The sequence below is a fragment of the Balaenoptera acutorostrata genome, chromosome 15, assembly GCF_949987535.1.
Source record: "Balaenoptera acutorostrata chromosome 15, mBalAcu1.1, whole genome shotgun sequence".
Lineage (NCBI taxonomy): Eukaryota > Metazoa > Chordata > Mammalia > Artiodactyla > Balaenopteridae > Balaenoptera > Balaenoptera acutorostrata.
This window is the reverse complement of record NC_080078.1, coordinates 56,097,113-56,116,150: the sequence shown is the minus strand read 5'-3', so window position 1 is coordinate 56,116,150 and position 19,038 is coordinate 56,097,113. Positions and strand designations below refer to the sequence as shown.

Here is a 19,038-nt window from a genome sequence, read left to right as displayed (position 1 = left end):
GGATTGACATGTATACACTGATGTGTATAAAACTGTTGACTAATAAGAACCTGCTGTATAAAAATAAACAAAATAAAATAAAAAAAACAGGTGTAACAATGTTTATGTGACAATTCAACATAACTGATAAAATCTATAGCCTATAAAATGTTTCCCCATTAGCATACGTTTGTGCTTGCTCACTATGTCTGATTAGACCCCCCCTCCCTCCCATCCCCCAAGTGGATAACTAGGCAAATCTCTTCTTCTTCTTTTTTTTTTTCTCATGAATGAAAGAAATGTCAAATTTTGGTCACAGCTCTAAAGCAGACATTACATTTTTCACAAGGATGGAAATGGAGACACCTAATGCTGGGCATTAAGGAGGTGGGTTCACACGGCCCTCACAGCACTATGGCCTGGATGATGATCTCTGGGTTCTTGATGTCCTTCTTGCTCTGGACAGTCCTCAGCTACAGCTGGGCTGGGCTGGGCTTCAGTCCTTCCCCAGCCTTGGCTTTTGCATACTTGATGGTCTGCTGCAGAACATGGTGCATGGCCAACACGGTATTTTCACAGGCCACCTTGAGACTGTTGAGGTGCTTGTGCATCCATGCCAAGAGCATGGCAGTGAAGAGGTCCCCGGTGCCTATGAAGACTGTGTCCACCTTGCACATCTCCATGTGGATGCTCTGAATCATCACAGTGCCGTCAGGGGTCTGGGTCCTCTGGTTCCCCGGCATGATGCCCCTTGGGGGTGGCAGGTCTGAGCTTGTGATGACCACCATGTCAGGGCCCATTAAGTGCAGCACGTCCATCACTCACTGCTAAGTCTTCTTCCTGGCTGTGGATCTTTCTCCAGCTCAGCAGTTCAGCCTCAAATTGGTTAGGGGTTATGATGTCTGCAACTGGCATGACCTCCTCTCTGTAAACCAGAAGAAGGTCCTCAGGGAGGTAGATGGAACCTTCTCTGTTCCACTTGTCTCCCATCACGGGGACGTACATGACCAAGAGACTGGAGTTCTGCTGCTTCAGCTCCTTCCTGGTGTCCACCACCATGGCCAGGAAGAACTTGTCTTTCATGTAACCTGTGAGCACATAGTCATATTTGTTCATGTTGTTCAGCTCCAGCTCATCATACAGCTCGTGGAGCTCATCTGAGTTCAGCGCTTGGCCATTCCAGTGCAAGTAGCCTGTGTGGTTTGAAAACTGGACAGAGTTCACTACATCAATCTTGAACCCCAAAACCTGTAGAGGGAGTGTGGTCGCCCGGTTGCCCACGTAGCCACAGATGACATGGCTCTGAATGGAGAGCACCTGGCAATCTTCCTCCTTGCCAGGTCTGCCTCAGTGGCAGGGCCGGGCAGGGTCAGTGTCTCCCCCGCATGCTGGGGCTGTGCTCCACTTGGCTCCAGCTGCACTCAGGCTCCGCTCTGCTGCAGCCCTGCTCAGTGCAGGCACTCTGCTTGAACGATGGGCCACCTCCCTCTTAGGCATATCTCTATACATGTATAAACAACAAAAAAAAGGAAGCCTAACACTGAGGGACATGATGGACCCAGGGCAGGCAGCAACTACCCTGGCATTGAGGGACAAATATTTTGCTCATCAGTGCTTTCTATTGAAAGATTTGCAATCAGAAGGGAGAAATAATGGAAGGAAATTTTCACATATTGAGGTATGGGAACGTCTGGTTTCTGGATTATACATGATTTGACTTAAATTTTATGTTAACCTAAAGAGCCTGTTTGTGGTCTATTGAACATACATTGTACATCTGCTTTAATCATTAAAGAAAAGAGTACATTGACTAGAAGTAAAGAATGTCCACATTAACAATAAAGATTAAATGCCTCTCTTCCTGTGATGCCAATGCTGGTATTCCTTCAGTGATAAGACTGCCTTCCTAGGTGTCAAGGACATACTGACTTGCTGTGTATGTGCTGATCTGTTTATTTTTGAAACCTTGAAAGGATAGTATCCCTGACTTGTTTGATGTTCTTTGTTCTGACAAGATGTACAACTGTGCTGAAAACCATGCTTCATCAGAGCAGTTCCTCAGATTAATCTAAGAGGCTGTCTCCCCGACCATAGTCCTCAATTTGGGCCAAATAAAACTCTTTCATTTTCCTATTATAGATTTTTTATTGATTATTTTTGAAGACATCTGTGTGAGAGCTGAAACAAGAAGGCAGACTTCTGCTTTGCTCCACCTCAGCTGGGCACAAGCATGTTAGAGATGACTCAAATTTTTTGTTGTCTACCACAAAAGCACCTTGAGTATTAATTTTGGAGTTAAAATAAATTTTAGCTAGTAGACAAATTCACAAATATGGAACCATTGAGTAGTGAGGCTCCACTGTATAGAGATATGGACTTAACACCCAGGAGAAAGAGCTAAAAGAATTAGAAATAGTTGCCTCTGGGAACAGGACACTGGATGGCAAGGAGTGAGGTATGGGACTGTTGCTTTTAATCAAGTATAAATTTTAATTTGTTAGCAAATTTAAAATGAATAATTTTTCAAAAATATTTTAAACCACTCCTTCTTCCATGACTTCTTCTCCCCTTCTTCCAGGCTAGTGGAAAATGTAATCCATCATTATTGGGTTTCACTTCCCTGACCTCCAGCATCTCAAGAAGATCCTGAGATTATTTTAGAAAAGGCAAAGCTTTCTGGAAGGGGTCTCTGGACTCCAGTCTCACTGGTCTCTAAAAATTTGTCTTCTCTAAGTACTTACTTGAAAGAAATGTCTCTCTTTTTCTGAGCCCAGTTTGAGACTGGGTCTTGCCCTGTGGCTTCCAGGGCCACAATGAATACCTCTCTTGCATTTTTCTGGGAAGAGGATGGTTCTTGGGAAGGGGGTGGGGGCAGATGGCAACCTCAACTTCTCAGTGGGAATTGCAAATGACAGTTGTTTCCAATCATTGACCACTGGGAAGGGTAAATTCAAGCTTGCAGTTTCCTGAGTCATGAAGGCAACATTTAGCCTTTTGGTGAGCACTATCTGTGTCCCAGACACAGAGTCTAGTTCTTTGTATGCATTATGTTACTTAATCCTCACAACCTAAGGGGACATTTTACAGATGAGGAAACTGAAGCTTAGGGAGCTTAAGCAATTTGCTCAAGGTCACCCAGCTACTAAGTGGCAAACTTGGGATTTGAACTTGCACCTGGTTAACTCTCAAACCAATGCTCTCAACAGCTCACAATACTATTGGCACACACATGCAGTGTTCCTTTTGCAAATTTCCAATTCTACTTAGTTTTGATAGGTTGAATTTCTGGCAGCTTCTGAGAGTTTATTGCCATTTATGAGGACTTTATCTTGGCAGGATGGTTTCCTTAGAGTCCACCAAGGAAGGTGTGTTTTTTTATTGCTTCTCACTTTGTTTAGACTGTTCCTTCCATCTGTACTGCCTTCCCTGACTCTTTCTTTGTGTATAACTCCTACCCAGCCTCTAAGAACTAGCACTGTAGGTGGTGAGGCTGTGGGAAGCACAGGTGGAGGAAGGAGAAATTTTAACCTTGAATGAAGATTGACATTTAAATTTTTACCTGGAACTGGACTCTTACCAAACTGAGATTTTTTTTTAAAAAGGACCAGTGGTGTTGGGAGCACTTTTCATGATCTAAGAGGGCCCAGATGTTTTATAAAAGTTGCCCTGATTTTCATCCAAGGAGGGAAAAATTAATACCCCTTCTCACATCAACAGACAGAATGGGAAACAAATAAAATAGTTTTAAAAAATTATGCTACATGTGTCTTGCTTAGTTATTGTACTAATAATGCATATATTTATATAATACTAACATGATTGCAAGCTTTCTACTGTTTGGATAAATATAATTTATTTTAAACCATTAAATCAACTGTTTTGGATTGTCTCAGTTTCCCCCCAATTTAAGACTATGCTGGACATCTTGCTAAATTTTTGTTCATGTATGTAAAAATTTAAAGGGTTTTGGTATGATTGCAATTTTTTTTTGACAGAATATTCTTTCCAGCAATATATCAGAGCTCCTCTAAGATTATTATGCATTGTTACTATCACTGTCCTGTATTAAATATTGTGCTCTACTAGGCCCTTGGGATACCTCCCTTTGACACTCAACTGAAATAGCAAGGGACATATGGCAACAATATAATAATGATAATGTATGCGTTTATTATTTTACAGTTTCATTTACCTTAATAAATGAACAGTTTCATGTACCTTTCACATTCAAGGCTTCTCAAACTATACTGTGCAGATGAATCATTTGGGTGTCTTGTTAAGATGCAAATTCTGACTCAGTGGGTCTGTGTTGGGGCCTGAGAACCTGCATTCCAGTAAACTCCCAGATGATACTGATGCCACTGGTCTCAAGACTACATTGTGAATAACTAGTCTTTGTTCATCTTAATTCCTGTGATAATCTAACGAATAACAAAAACCTCAGGTTAAATAATTTGTCTTCAGTCCTGACAATGCAGCTTCTTTCAGTCATTCATTTGTTCACTCCTTCAGGCACTGTGGAGACTGCAGCCAGTGAAACCAAGCCCCACCTTTGTGGGACTTGTCTTCTAGTGGAGAAGACCGACTATAGGTGAGTAAATAAATAAATACAAATAAAACAATTTCAGGTAATAAAAGTGTTTACAAAGGAAAATAAAGCAGGGCAAGAGATTGACTATTAACAGGGGTCTTCTGGATCTAAAGTTTATTCCCTATACTCGTTGATTAAAGATATGGCCTTCACTATTGCATAACACTTCATAGGTCATGTTTTGCTATCAAACCTCTTCCCCCTACTTAGTTTTCACAATATCCCTGTGATAAGTTTAGGCAAGGATTCCACACAATCCAGCTGGTGAACCATTCAAACTTCTTGAACTAAAATACAGAGGGAGAGAGGCACTCTCCTTAAATAAAAGGTACTGTAAAAGGTCTTTTGTTTTCATTTGAGTTGACAAAGGGACCCTTGGCCTCTTCTTGCCAGTCTCACTCATCGAGGTCGAAGGGGAAGGGAGATGGCAGAGATGACTGCTTGTGTGTGTATGTGTGTGTGTGTATGTGTGTGTGTGTGCACCACACTCAATTCATTTGTCTTGGAAGACTGCGTCTAGCTGTTAGGATATTTTGGTTGTAGGCAACATAAACCAATTCTGTCTTAAAAGGGTAAACAAATAAAATTGAAAGATATGGTTAGGTAGGTATAGTTCACAGAATCAGGGAAAAGCTCCCCATTAGACTTTGGAAAGCACAGAAACCATGGCAGATCAGGGATCTAAGGAGTCCCTTTAGGCTTCTCTCTTCAGATGAATGGGCTCCATATGGTTTCAGGCTTTGTGTCTGTTAGGGGTTGAATTGTATCCTGCCAAAAGATATGTTGAAGTCCTAGAACCCAATACCTGCAAAAGTGATCTTATTGGGAAGTAGGGTCTTTGCAGATGTACTCAAGTTAAGACGAGGTCATACTGGAGTAGTGTGGCCAATCCAATATGGCTGGTCCCCTTATTAGAGGAGAAGTGACAGAGACGTGTGGGGAGAAGATGGCCACTGACAATGGAGTCAGAGAGTGGAGTGACACATCTAAAACCCAAGGGATGCCAAGGATTGCCAGCAAACACCAGAAGATAGAAGAAGCAAGGATGGATTCTCCCCTACAGATTTCAGAGAGAGCATGGCTCTGTCAACAACTTGATTTCAAAATTCTAGCCTCCAGAATTGTAAGACAAAAAATTTCTGTTGTTTTAAGCCATTCAGTTTGTGGTACTTTGTTATGGCAGCCCTAGGAAACAAATACAATGTTTTTCTGCTCCAGGTTCAAACTCCAAGGAGCAAACATCTGAGTAGCCCAGCTTATGCCATGTGCACACTCATGAGATCATATTTGGAGGGGTGGGCGGTTCTTCAAAGGGTAAATAGATGCTGTTGCCAGGAGTAGGGAGAATGGGTGAGGGCAGCAAAATAAGGATATGCACCTGATATGAACCCATGTGTGCTGTTGGAGCCTCATGACCTGAGGTGGGGGTAGAGGAGTGATTTAGGAATGTTCAGGCCACTTCCTTGGGTTGCTCCAAACCCTGGTGGTGTTTCTGTGAGCTCTTCCTGACTGGAGCAAATTCAAACCTCTTTACAAATTGAACATTATCACAAGGATCTTGATAACTATACTGAAATTTTCCCTTTTTAAAATCACCCACCCACATATGCACCAACCCAACCATTTATCTGTTTACCCACCCATCCATCCACTTGTTGACCTACGCACCCTTCTCATCACTGCTAACTGATCTATATGCTTATCCACTCATCTTCTACTCTACCACCTGTTCATCTAACTATTCATAAATCAGCACCTACGTCTGTCAGGCAATATTCTTTTTTTTTTTTTTTTCATTTTTTGGCCACACTGCACACCTTGTGGGAGCTTAGTTCCCTGACTAGGGATCGAACCCAGGTCCATGGCAGTGAAGGCACTGAGTATTAACTACTGGACCACCAGGGAATTCCCCATTAGGCAATGTTCTTCAGTTCTTTCATTCATTCACTCATTCATTCAATAAATCAATCAGTATTTGTTGAGTGCCTCCTCTGTGCCAGACAATGTTCTAGGTGCTGGAGATAAAGCAATGAATAATAAGATATGGTCTCTGCCCTCATGGAGTTTGCAATATTGTTGTAAATGTAGGTGTTAAACCAATAACTAGGAAGACAATATGTGAGGCAACTTCTCCTTCTGTCGTAATTCTTTTTCCCCTGATGCCTCTCTCTGTTTAGTGTGTATGGAAAACTTTGACTTTGGAAAATTTACAGAGCATATAGCATAGGCAGATGACTGGATTGGAGAAAAGGAACATCACTTCCTGAGGTGAGTGAGATTGAAGTCCAACTAGACTCTAAGCTCCTGGAGGGCAAGAAGAGTGTATATTTTAATTCATCACTTTTTCCCAGGACTTGTCACAGAGAAGGCACCAAACAAACATTTGCTAAATGATAAAGAGGGCAAATATTTACTCTGTAATTTCCTGAGTTTTGACCCTTTGAAATATTTTTTTTTCTGATTCCGGCACTTTCAAGATCATAGTTTATTTATTACTTCAGATAAAAAGATAGTATACATATTAGGGAATCCCTTAAAATTCAACTCTAGAATTATACAGCATCTATAACTTTTGCACTGAATGTTAACCGAAAAAAATCTCTAAACACCTGAAAGCCCCACTAGTAACATGAACTATGGTAATAAAAAATTTGACATTTAATTTGTTCAATATATAGTATTTACATTATGAAACCAATGGTGATACAATAAATAGTGATAAAGAAATAGTAAAAATAAACTTTACAAAGCAAAGTTTTATATTCTTACAATATGCTAATTATCATAATTGTATATAAAAATTAAAACATAGCAGAGTTTTCTGTTACAGAATTCTTAATTATCTGAGTTGTAGTCATTATTTGCTAACGATTTACATGCAACAATTGCTAGTACTGACATTTGATTTTTTTCCCCCAAAAAAGTGTGAGTAGATATTTATTTAAGAGCAGACATTAATTTACTTGTGGACAGAAAAAGATAAAACTGTACTCAAGATTAGTACTGGTCACAAACCTCTTCTCTATAGAAATGATAAAAATAGTAAGACTGAAAAAAATTCCTGAAAGAAGATGCATAGGCAAAGAGTACCATGAATGGCACAGCTCAAAAAATCTTGGGACCAATTAGACACACATCTTTTCTCTCTCCTTCAGTGATGAGAGGTCTATTCTGCCATCAAATTATAATAACTGTAGCAAGTAAGGGATACCAGGTGTACAATTAATTAAACCTTGCAAAATACTAAGATGGGCAGGGGTGGCCAGAAGAAGGAACAATTTCCATATAATTCAAACTATATACAGCATAACTAGAATGGGAGCTCATCCCAAACTGGCTGTGTGAAACAATTGGACTTTTATGATTTAATAGTTAAAATTATAACAAGTGTAATAATACAATAGATTTACATGGGAAGCAAGAGCCAAGGGGCACTTTATATTATTTACTGTGTATTTCAGTTTAAAAATAATTTTGCTAAGTATACATCTCAACTGAGGTCTATGTATAAAATGTACTAATAGATACAGATATTTACCTTTGGTGACTTAAAGGCCTTTTTGTGACTTCTGTCTGAATTGCGGACAGAATGCTAGATGTACATGCACATGTGGAAAAACTCAACCTGAGGTAATCCAAAGGATATGCATGTGAGGAGCCTGGAGGTACTCTGACAGTCAAAGCACACCAGAACCCAAACAGGCAACAGTGAGGATGGCAACAAGGAATGGAATGCCAGTATGGCAGAAAGAGGAAGGCCAGCAGAATCCTGCATACATACACAAAAGAAAAAGCCACCCACCATTTCATAAAACAAAAGCCAATTATAGTGTGGGAAGTGCAAACTGCAGAAAACCAGAAGTCCACAGAAGAAAAACAACTGGCTCCTGTGAGAGAAAGGAGGACGCTTGGTTCTGAGCAGGGTCACTTGGTGAAGGCTGTCACCGTCGCCCACAGCACCTCGTTGGTGCTGGCCTTCAGACACTCCACCTCAGAGACCCTTTGAAATATTTAAAGACAATATTTAAAAAAAAAGAATTTAGGGTAGACCTTAAGTAATATTTTTACAGATTTCTGTAGCTGTTCTATCTCCATTGTAGAGATAAAAAAAACATCCCAGGAAACTGAGAGGAAATATAGACAAAAGGATTCAGAATAGACAATTCAAAGATGATTGTACTTTAAGGACTCCCAAAGAGCAAAAATAAATGCTAGGAAAATCATTCTCAGCATTGTGAAGCTTGGCAGGACTCAGACAAAAAACTTATTTCAGTATATTTTCAACATATGTTATAATGCTTTTAAAAATGCATTTTTCTCGATTATAAAATGCATGTCAGTGGTAGAAGATGTAGAATGGAGAGCCCCACGGGGAGCCTCACACTCTCCTCCTCAGAGGATCACCTGAGTTCTTCCACCCCCTTTTTGGGAGAGTTCCTGAATGAAAGCCAAGCTGTTCCTATGCTCCTCTGACAGTCCTTTACTGAGGAGACACCAAAGGGCAATAAGAGGGAATTTTATGGCACTGCTGGTAAGTGGTGCCTTCAGTCCAGCTGCTTGGGACCCAGCTGGGAGAACTTGAGACAGGTGGCCACACCAGGGATATTAACAAATGGAGATTCTAGGTTTGAGAAGGTTCCCTCCATCTATTTCCAATTGAGGTGATCAGGTAGCAGTGGGGAGGATGGAAGTGAGAGAACACAGCACGTCACACCTGCCAGCTGCTGAGTCTTTGGAAGTCTCTTTATAATTTCATTTATTTATTTTTACTAAAGTATAGTTGATTTACAATATTATGTTAGTTTCAGGTGTACAACACAGTGATTCAGTTTTTAGAGGTTACACTCCATTTATAGTTATTATAAAATAATGGCTATATTCTTTGCAATGTATAATACATCCTTGTAGCTTATTTATTTTATATGTAGTAGTTTGTACTTAATCCCCTACTCCAATCTTGTCCCTCTCCCCCCTGGTAAACACTAGTTTGTTCTCTATATCTGTCAGTCTGTTATATTCATCCATTAAAATTTTTTTTAGATTCCACATATAAGTGATAACATACAGTATATTTGTCTTTCTCTGTCTGACTTTTTTCACTTAGCATAATACTGTCCAGGTCCATCCATGTTGCTGCAAATGAATTTTTTTTATGTTTGAGTAGTATTCCACTGTGTATATATACCACATCTTCTTTATCCATCATCTGTTGATGGGCACTTAGGTTGCTTCCATACCTTGGCTATTATAAATAATGCTGCTATGAACATTGGGGTGCATATAACTTTGGAAGTCTATTAGTTAAAATCCCAGAAACACACAAAATGTTATCCATAAGCCGCTATCCAGAAATGATAAACTTGTTAATATTTCGATGTAAGTTTCTTTAGTCATTTTTTTTCTGTCTCTATATAGAAAAATATTTTTGACAATAATAAGATTCATATATATACTGTTTTATAAACTGCCTCTACCATCTAAAGGATTAATGTATAATACATTATGTATTAATGTATTTTTTTCCCATTAAATATTATTAGTCAATGGATATTTGTTTACTACCTGGCCCTACTATGCTACTTGCTGTGGGATTTTTTTTTAATAGATTTATTTATTTATTTTTGGCTGCATTGGGTCTTTGCTGCTGTTCATGGGCTTTCTCTAGTTGCGGTGAGTGGGGGCTAATCTTCAGTGTGGTCCACAGGCTTCTCATGGTGGTGGCTTCTCTTGTTGAGAAGCAGAGGCTCGAGGTGCACGGGCTTCAGTAGATCTGGCATAGAGGCTTAATAGTTGTGGAGCAGGGGCTTAGTTGTTCCACAGTATGTGGGATCTTCCGGGACCAGGGCTCGAACCCATGTCCCCTGCATTGGCAGTAGGATTCTTTTATATATATATATATATATATTATATTTATTTATTTATTTATGTTCAGATTTTCTTTTATTTATTTTTTTATACAGCAGGTTCTTATTAGTCATCCATTTTATACACATCAGTTTATACATGTCAATCCCAATGTCCCAATTCATCACACTCCCACACCCCTCCCCCATGCCGCTTTCCCCCCTTGGTGTCCATATGTTTGTTCTCTACATCTGTGTCTCCATTTCTGCCCTGCAAACCGGTTCATCTGTACCATTTTTCTAGGTTCCACATATATGCGTTAATATACGATATTTGTTTTTCTCTTTCTGACTTACTTCACTCTGTATGACAGCCTCTAGATCCATCCACGTTTCTACAAATGACCCAATTTCGTTACTTTTTTATGGCTGAGTAATACTCCATTGTATATATGTACCACATCTTCTTTATCCATTTGTCTGTCGATGGGCATTTAAGTTGCTTCCATCACCTGGCTATTGTAAAAAGTGCTGCAATGAACATTAGGGTGTATGTGTCTTTTTGAATTATGGTTTTCTCTGGGTATATGCTCAGTAGCAGGATTGCTGGGTCATATGGTAATTCTATTTTTAGTTTTTTAAGGAACCTCCATACTGTTCTCCAGAGTGGCTGTATCAATTTACATTCCCACCAACAGTGCAAGAGGGTTCCCTTATCTCTACACCCTCTCCAGCATTTGCTGTTTGTAGATTTTCTGATGATGCCCATTCTAACTGGTGTGAGGTGATACCTCATTGTAGTTTTGATTTGCATTTCTCTAATAATTAGTGACGTTGACCAGCTTTTCATATGCCTCTTGGCCATCTGTATGTCTTCCTTTGTGAAATGTCTATTTAGGTCTTCTGCCCATTTTTGGATTGGGTTGTTTGTTTTTTTAATATTGAGCTGCATGTGTTGTTTATATATTTTGGAGATTAATCCTTTGTCCGTTGATTCATTTGCAAATATTTTCTCCCGTTCTGAGGGTTGTCTTTTCGTCTTTTTTATGGTTTCCTTTGCTGTGCAAAAGCTTTTAAATTTCATTAGGTGCCATTTGTTTATTTTTTGTTTTTATTTACATTACTCTAGGAGGTGGATCAAAAAAGATCTTGCTGTGATTTATGTCAAAGAGTGTTCTTCCTATGTTTTCCTCTAAGAGTTTTATAGTGTCTGGTCTTACATTTAGGTCTTTAATCCATTTTGAGTTTATTTTTGTATATGGTGTTAGGGAGTGTTCTAATTTCATTCTTTTACATGTAGCTGTCCAGTTTTCCCAGCACCACTTATTGAAGACACTGTCTTTTCTCCATTGTATATCCTTGCCTCTTTGTCATAGATTAGTTGACCATAGGTGCATGGGTTTATCTCTAGGCATTCTATCCTGTACCATTGATCTATATTTTTGTTTTTGTGCCAGTACCATATTATCTTGATTACTGTAGCTCTGTAGTATAGTCTGAAGTCAGGGAGTCTAATTCCTCCAGCTCCTTTTTATTCCCTCAAGACTGCTTTGGTTATTCAGGGTCTTTTGTGTCTCCATACAGATTTTAAGATTTTTTGTTCTAGTTCTGTAAAAAATGCCATTGGTAATTTGATAGGGATTGCATTGAATCTGTAAATTGCTTTGGGTAGTATAGTCATTTTCACAATATTGATTCTTCCAATCCAAGAACATGGTATATCTCTCCATCTGTTGGTATCATCTTTAATTTCTTTCATCAGTGTCTTATAGTTTTCTGCATACAGGTCTTTTGTCTCCCTAGGTATGTTTATTCCTAGGTATTTTATTCTTTTTGTTGCAGTGTAAATGGGAGTGTTTCCTTAATTTCTCTTTCTGATTTTTCATCATTAGTGTATATGAATGCAAGAGATTTCTGTGCATTAATTTTGTATACTGAAACTTTACCAAATTCATTGATTAGCTCTAGTAGTTTTCTGGTGGCATCTTTAGGATTCTCTATGTATAGTATCATGTCGTCTGCAAACAGTGACAGTTTTACTTCTTCTTTTCCAATTTGTATTCCTTTTATTTCTTTTTCTTCTCTGATTGCCATGGCTAGGACTTCCAAAACTATGTTGAATAATAGTGGTGAGAGTGGACATCCTTGTCTTGTTCCTGATCTTAGAGGAAATGCTTTCAGTTTTTCACTATTGAGAATGATGTTTGCTGTGGGTTTGTAATATATGGCCTTTATTATGTTGAGGAAGTTTCCCTCTTTGCCCACTTTCTGGAGATTTGAGGTAGGTTCCCTCTATGAACACTTTTTGGAGAGTTTTTATCATAAATGGGTGTTGAATTTTGTCAAAAGCTTTTTCTGCTTCTATTGAGATGATCATATGGTTTTTCTTCTTCAATATGTTAATATGGTGTGTCACATTGATTGATTTGTGTATATTGAAGCATCCTTGCATCCCTGGGATAAATCCCACTTGATCATGGTGTATGATTCTTTTAATGCATTGTTGGATTCTGTTTGCTAGTATATTGTTGAGGATTTTTGTATCTATATTCATCAGTGATATTGGTCTGTAATTTTCATTTTTTGTAGTATCTTTGGCTGGTTTTGGTATCAGGGTGATGGTGGTCTCATAGAATGAGTTTGGGAGTGTTCCTTCCTCTGCAATTTTGTGGAAGAGTTTGAGAAGGATGGGTGTTAGCTATTCTCTAAATGTTTGATAGAATTCACCTGTGAATCCTTCTGGTCCTGGACTTTTTTTTGTTGGAAGACTTTTAATCACAGTTTCAATTTCAGGGCTTGTGATTGGTCTGTTCATATTTTCTATTTCTTCTTGGTTCAGTCTTGGAAGGTTATACCTTTCTAAGAATTTGTGCATTTCTTCCAGGTTGTCCAGTTTATTGGCATAGAGTTGCTTGTAGTAGTCTCTTAGGATGCTTTGTATTTCTGCGGTATCTGTTGTAACCTCTCCTTTTTCATTTCTAATTTTATTGATTTGAGTCCTCTCTCTCTTTTTCATGATGAGTCTGGCTAATGGCTTATCAATTTTGTTTATCTTCTCAAAGAACCAGCTTTTACTTTTATTGATGTTTGCTATTGTTTTCTTTGTTTCTATTTCATTTATTTCTGCTCTGATATTTATGATTTCTTTGCTTCTGGTAACTTTGGGTTTTGTTTGTTCTTCTTTCTCTAGTTGCTTTAGGTGTAAGGTTAGATTGTTTATTTGAGGTTTTTCTTGTTTCTTGGTAGAGGTAGGCTTGTATAGCTATAAACTTCCCTCTTAGAACTGCTTTTGCTGCATCCCATAGGTTTTGTATTGTCGTGTTTTCATTGTCATTTGTCACTAGGTATTTTTTACTTCCTCTTTGATTTCTTCAGTGATCTCTTGGTTATTTAGTAACGTATTGTGTAGCCTCCATGTGTTTGTGTTTTTTGCGTTTTTTTCCCTGTAATTGATTTCTAATATCAGAGCTTTGTGGTCAGAAAAGATGCTTGATATGATTTCAATTTTCTTAAATTTACAGAGGCTCTATTTGTGACCCAAGATGTGATCTAGCCTGGAGAATGTTCCATGCGCACTTGAGAAGAAGATGTAATCTGCTGTTTTTGGATGGAATGTCCTATAAATATCAATTAAATCTCTCTGGTCTATTGTGTTTAAAGCTTGTGTTTCCTTATTAATTTTCTGTTTGGATGATCTGTCCATTGGTGTAAGTCAGGTGTTACGGTCCCCCACTATTATTGTGTTACTGTCGATTTCCCCTTTTATGGCTGTTAGTGTTTGCCTTATGTATTGAGGTGCTCCTATGTTGGGTGCTTATATATTTATAATTGTTATATCTTCTTCTTGGATTGATCCCTTGATCATTATGTAGTGTCTTTCCTTGTGTCTTGTAACATTCTTTATTTTAAATCTATTTTCTCTGATATGAGTATTGCTACTCCAGCTTTCTTTTGATTTCCATTTGCATGGAATATCTTTTTCCATCCCCTCACTTTCAGTCTGTATGTGTCCCTAGGTCTGAAGTGGGTCTCTTGTAGACAGCATATATATGGGTCTTGTTTTTGTATCCATTCAGCAAGCCTGTGTCTTTTGGTTGGGGCATTTAATCCATTCACGTTTAAGGTAATTATTGATATGTATGTTCCTATGACCATTTTCTTAATTGTTATGGGTTTGTTTTTGTAGGTCCTTTTCTTCTCTTGTGTTTCCCACTTAGAGAAGTTCCTTTAGCATTTGTTATAGAGCTGGTTTGGTGGTGCTGAATTCTCTTAGCTTTTGCTTGTCTGTAAAGCATTTGATTTCTCCATTGAATCTAAATGAGATCCTTGCCGGGTAGAGTAATCTTGGTTGTAGGTTCTTCCCTTTCATCACTTTAAGTATATCATGCCACTCCCTTCTGGTTTGTAGAGTTTCTGCTGAGAAATCAGCTGTAAACCTTATGGGAGTTCCCTTGTATGTTATTTGTCATTTTTCCCTTGCTGCTTTCAATAATTTTTCTTTGTCTTTAATTTTTGCCAATTTGATTGCTATGTGTCTCGGTGTGTTTCTCCTTTGTTTTATCCTGTATGGGACTCACTGTGCTTCCTGGACTTGGGTGGCTATTTCCTTTCCCATGTTAGGGAAGTTTTCAACTATAATCTCTTCAAATATTTTCTCTGGTCCTTTCTCTCTGTCTTCTTCTTCTGAGACCCCTATAATGTGAATGGTGTTGCGTTTAATATTGTCCCAGAGGTCTCTTAGGCTGTCTTCATTTCTTTTCATTCTTTTTTCTTTAGTCTATTCCACAGCAGTGAATTCCACCATTCTGTCTTCCAGGTCACTTATCCGTTCTTCTGCCTCAGTTATTCTGCTATTGATTCCTTCTAGTTTAGTTTTCATTTCAGTTATTGTATTTTTCATCTCTGTTTGTTTGTTCTTTAATTCTTCTACGTCTTTGTTAAACATTTCTTGCATCTTCTCGATCTTTGCCTCCATTCTTATTCTGAGGTCCTGGATCATCTTCACTATCATTATTCTGAATTCTTTTTCTGGAAGGTTGCCTATCTCCACTTCATTTAGTTGTTTTTCTGGGGTTTTATCTTGTTCCTTCATCTGGTATATAGCCCTCTGCTTTTTCATCTTGTCTGTCTTTCTGTGAATGTGGTTTTTGTTCCACAGGCTGCAGGATTGTAGTTCTTCTTGCTTCTGCTGTCTGTCCTCTGGTGGATGAGGCTATCTAAGAGACTTGATGGGTGGAACTGGTGGTGGGTAGAGCTGACTGTTGCTCTGGTTGGTAGAGCTCAGTAAAACTTTAATCCACTTGACTGTTGATGGGTGGGGCTGGCTTCCCTCCCTGTTGGTTGTTTGGCCTGAGGCAACCCAACCCTGGAAACTACCTGGGCTCTTTGGTGGGGTTAATGACAGACTCTGGGATGGCTCACACCAAGGAGTACTTCCCAGAACTTCTGCTTCCAGTGTCCTTGTCCCCACGGTGAAACAGAGCCACCCCCGCCTCTGCAGGAGACCCTCCAACACTAGCAGGTAGGTCAGTTTCAGTCTCCCCCGGGGTCACTGCTTCTTCCCCTGGGTCCCGATGCACACACTAATTTGTATGTGCTCTCCAAGAGTGGCGTCTCTGTTTCCCCCAGTCCTGTTGATGTCCTGCAATCAATTCCCACTAGGCTTCAAAGTCTGATCCTCTAGGAATTCCTCCTCCCGTTGCCGGACCCCCAGGTTGGGAAGCCTGATCTGGGGCTCAGAACCTTCACTCCAGTGGGGGGACTTCTGTGATATAAGTGTTCGCCAGTCTGTGACTCACCCACCCAGCAGTTATGGGATTTGATTTTAGTGTGATTGCGCCCCTCCTACCGTCTCATTGTGGCTTCCCCTTGGTCTTTGGATGTGGGGTATCTTTTCTGGTGAGTTCCAGTGTCTTTCTGTCAATGATTGTTCAGCAGTTAGTTGTGACTCTGGTGTTCTCACAAGAGGGAGTGAGAACACATCCTTCTACTCTGCCATCTTGAACCAATCGGCAGGAGTATTCTTAACCACTGCACCACCAGGGACGTCCCTTGCTGAGGGATTTTAAAGATGTATTAATTAGAGTTTCTAGCACCAAGGAGATTACAATTTATCTAATAAGAAGACATAAAATAGGTATAGTAATAAAATAGCTAAATAATATGACAGCATTAGAAGAGTCCACACATCACAGTTTGGGGAAGATTTTTTTTTTTTTTTTAAACTTTCAACCAATGCTTTTCTTTTCTTTTCTTTTCTTTTTTATAAATTTATTTATTTATTTATTTATTTATTTATTTTTGGTTGTGTTGGGTCTTCGTTTCTGTGCGAGGGCTTTCGCTAGTTGCGGCGAGCGGGGGCCACTCTTCATCGCGGTGCACAGGCCTCTCACTATCGCGGCCTCTCCCGTTGCGGAGCACAGGCTCCAGACGCGCAGGCTCAGTAGTTGTGGCTCACGGGCCCAGTTGCTCCGTGGCATGTGGGATCTTCCCAGACCGGGGCTCGAGCCCGTGTCCCCTGCATTGGCAGGCGGATTCTCAACCACTGCACCACCAGGGAAGCCCGGGGAAGATTTTTTGTTGATGGGGATATAGGATCAGAAGACTTGAAATTATCTCAACAATGTTGTTCACTAAATGAATTTGCCACACAATCATTTTCAGTCTCCTCATCTATAAAATGGGAATAAGGATAAAAACAATAATACCTACTCTGAGAGGTTGTTTTGGGGTAAAATAACAACAATAACTTTAGTAATAGAAGTAGAAGGCACTTATACAGATCTTACCATGTGCTGAGTACTGTTCTAAGAATTTAACATACACTAGCCAACCAAACATCATGGCAGCCTTAAGTAAAGAACTGTAATTATCCCCATTTTATAGATGAGGAAATGGAAGCACAAAGAAGCTAAATAACTGGCCCAACATCATACAGTTTAGAAGGGGCAAAGTGGGCTTTGAACACAGGCAGTTTAGCTTTGTGTTGACTATGTATCTGAAAGAGGTTTTGCAACTGGAAAATGCTTTATAAATGGTATTATAAATTTTACTGTAAATAAAAAGTTCTAAATGAGAGCCCCTGGGCTGTTAGAACTGTAGGTTTCTTTTTATTTTTTGACCACACTGCATGGCTTGTGGGATCTCAGTTCCCTGAACCCAGGCTGCGGCAGCGAAAGCCTGGAATCCTAATGACTAGGCTACCAGGGAACTCCCAGAACTGTGGGTTTCAATGCAAGAGGTTTCCCTGGTGGCACAGTGGTTAAGAATCCGCCTGCCAGTGCAGGGGATATGGGTTTGAGCCCTGGTCCGGGAAGATCCCACCTGCCACGGAGCAACGAATCCCGTGCACCACAATTACTGAGCCTGCACTCTAGAGTCCGTGAGCCACAACTACTGAAGCCCGTGTGCCACAACTACTGAAACCCACGCACCTAGAGCCTGTGCTCTGCAACAAGAGAAGCCACCGCAATGAGAAGCCCGTGCACTGCAACAGAGTAGCCCCTGCTCTCAGCAACTAGAGAAAACCTGCATGCAGCAATAAAGACCAACACAGCCAAAAATTAAATAAACGAATAAATAACTAAATTAAAAAAAAAAAAAAAAGGAGGGGTTGGGGAAGGCTTCTGGAAGGCATGGCCCTTTGAAATGGGAGCAATGTCTCCGTTTTGAAATCAGCTGCTGTCTGTGTCTTTCACTAGTCTCAAGAGTGAAATCAGAAAATGAAGAGACCATCTGAAACAAGGACAAAAGGAGTATGTTTGTCATAACTGAGATGTCGAGAGGCATGGCTGGACCTGGGATTTCATCAGACCCCTGTCTCTTTCTCACCTTGTCTTGGCTCTGTTTTCTTCTGCAATGGTGTTATTCTCAGGCTGACTCAACTTGGTGAAAAGGATGACCTTCACTATGCCCATTATGACTGCACAGTTGGAAATGCTGAAAGTTCTGACAATGTCCTGGGAAGGCTTCCCATCAGTCTGGTGGGAGCAGGTGCCCACTCTTGGGAGGGTGGAACCAGCCTCAAGTGAATCACATGGACTAAGGAAGATTCTTATGGAATGAGAGTGGGATGGGTTCTCCAAAATAATGAGATGCTGGGCAGAAAAAAATTATGTCTGCTCTCGACTTGCTACTCTGTGTGGTCCATGGGTAAGCAGCATCAGCATCACCTGGGAGTTGCTAGAAATGCAGGTTCTTGCTTCCCACCGCAGAGCCACCGAATCAGAATCTGCATTCTAACAAGATCCCAGGTGATTCCTGTGCCCAGTGAAGTATAAGTGCTGTACCACAGAGTGCTGTTAGAGAGATGTGGTTGATCTCTCTCACTTCTCTTCCATGTGGACTCTGTGAATGTTTAGAATTGCTACAGTCATGAAAACATCACAACCAGGAAATACAGGAGAAGGGAGGACAAGTAAGGGCAGTGATACCCTTAACTCTTGGCAAGAACCCTCTCCCTTCCCTCAGCTCTCCTCTGGCCTTGTCCATCCCACTGGCTGAGAAGTCCATGGGGCTTAGAGGAGTGCCCCCTGGAGACCACTTCTAGACCCTTTTAGGGCTTCCACTGGGTACATGAGACTCAGGAATTCCCTGCACAACTGGTCCCAAGCATGTTTCTGCCTG

At 40.1% G+C, this 19,038-nt stretch overlaps 1 pseudogene; it reads right to left on the bottom strand.

Annotated features, from left to right (window-relative positions):
- Nucleotides 1–383: 383 nt before the first annotated feature.
- LOC102999686 (pyridoxal kinase-like) lies at nt 384–18,329 on the bottom strand (annotated as a pseudogene).
- Nucleotides 18,330–19,038: the final 709 nt, after the last annotated feature.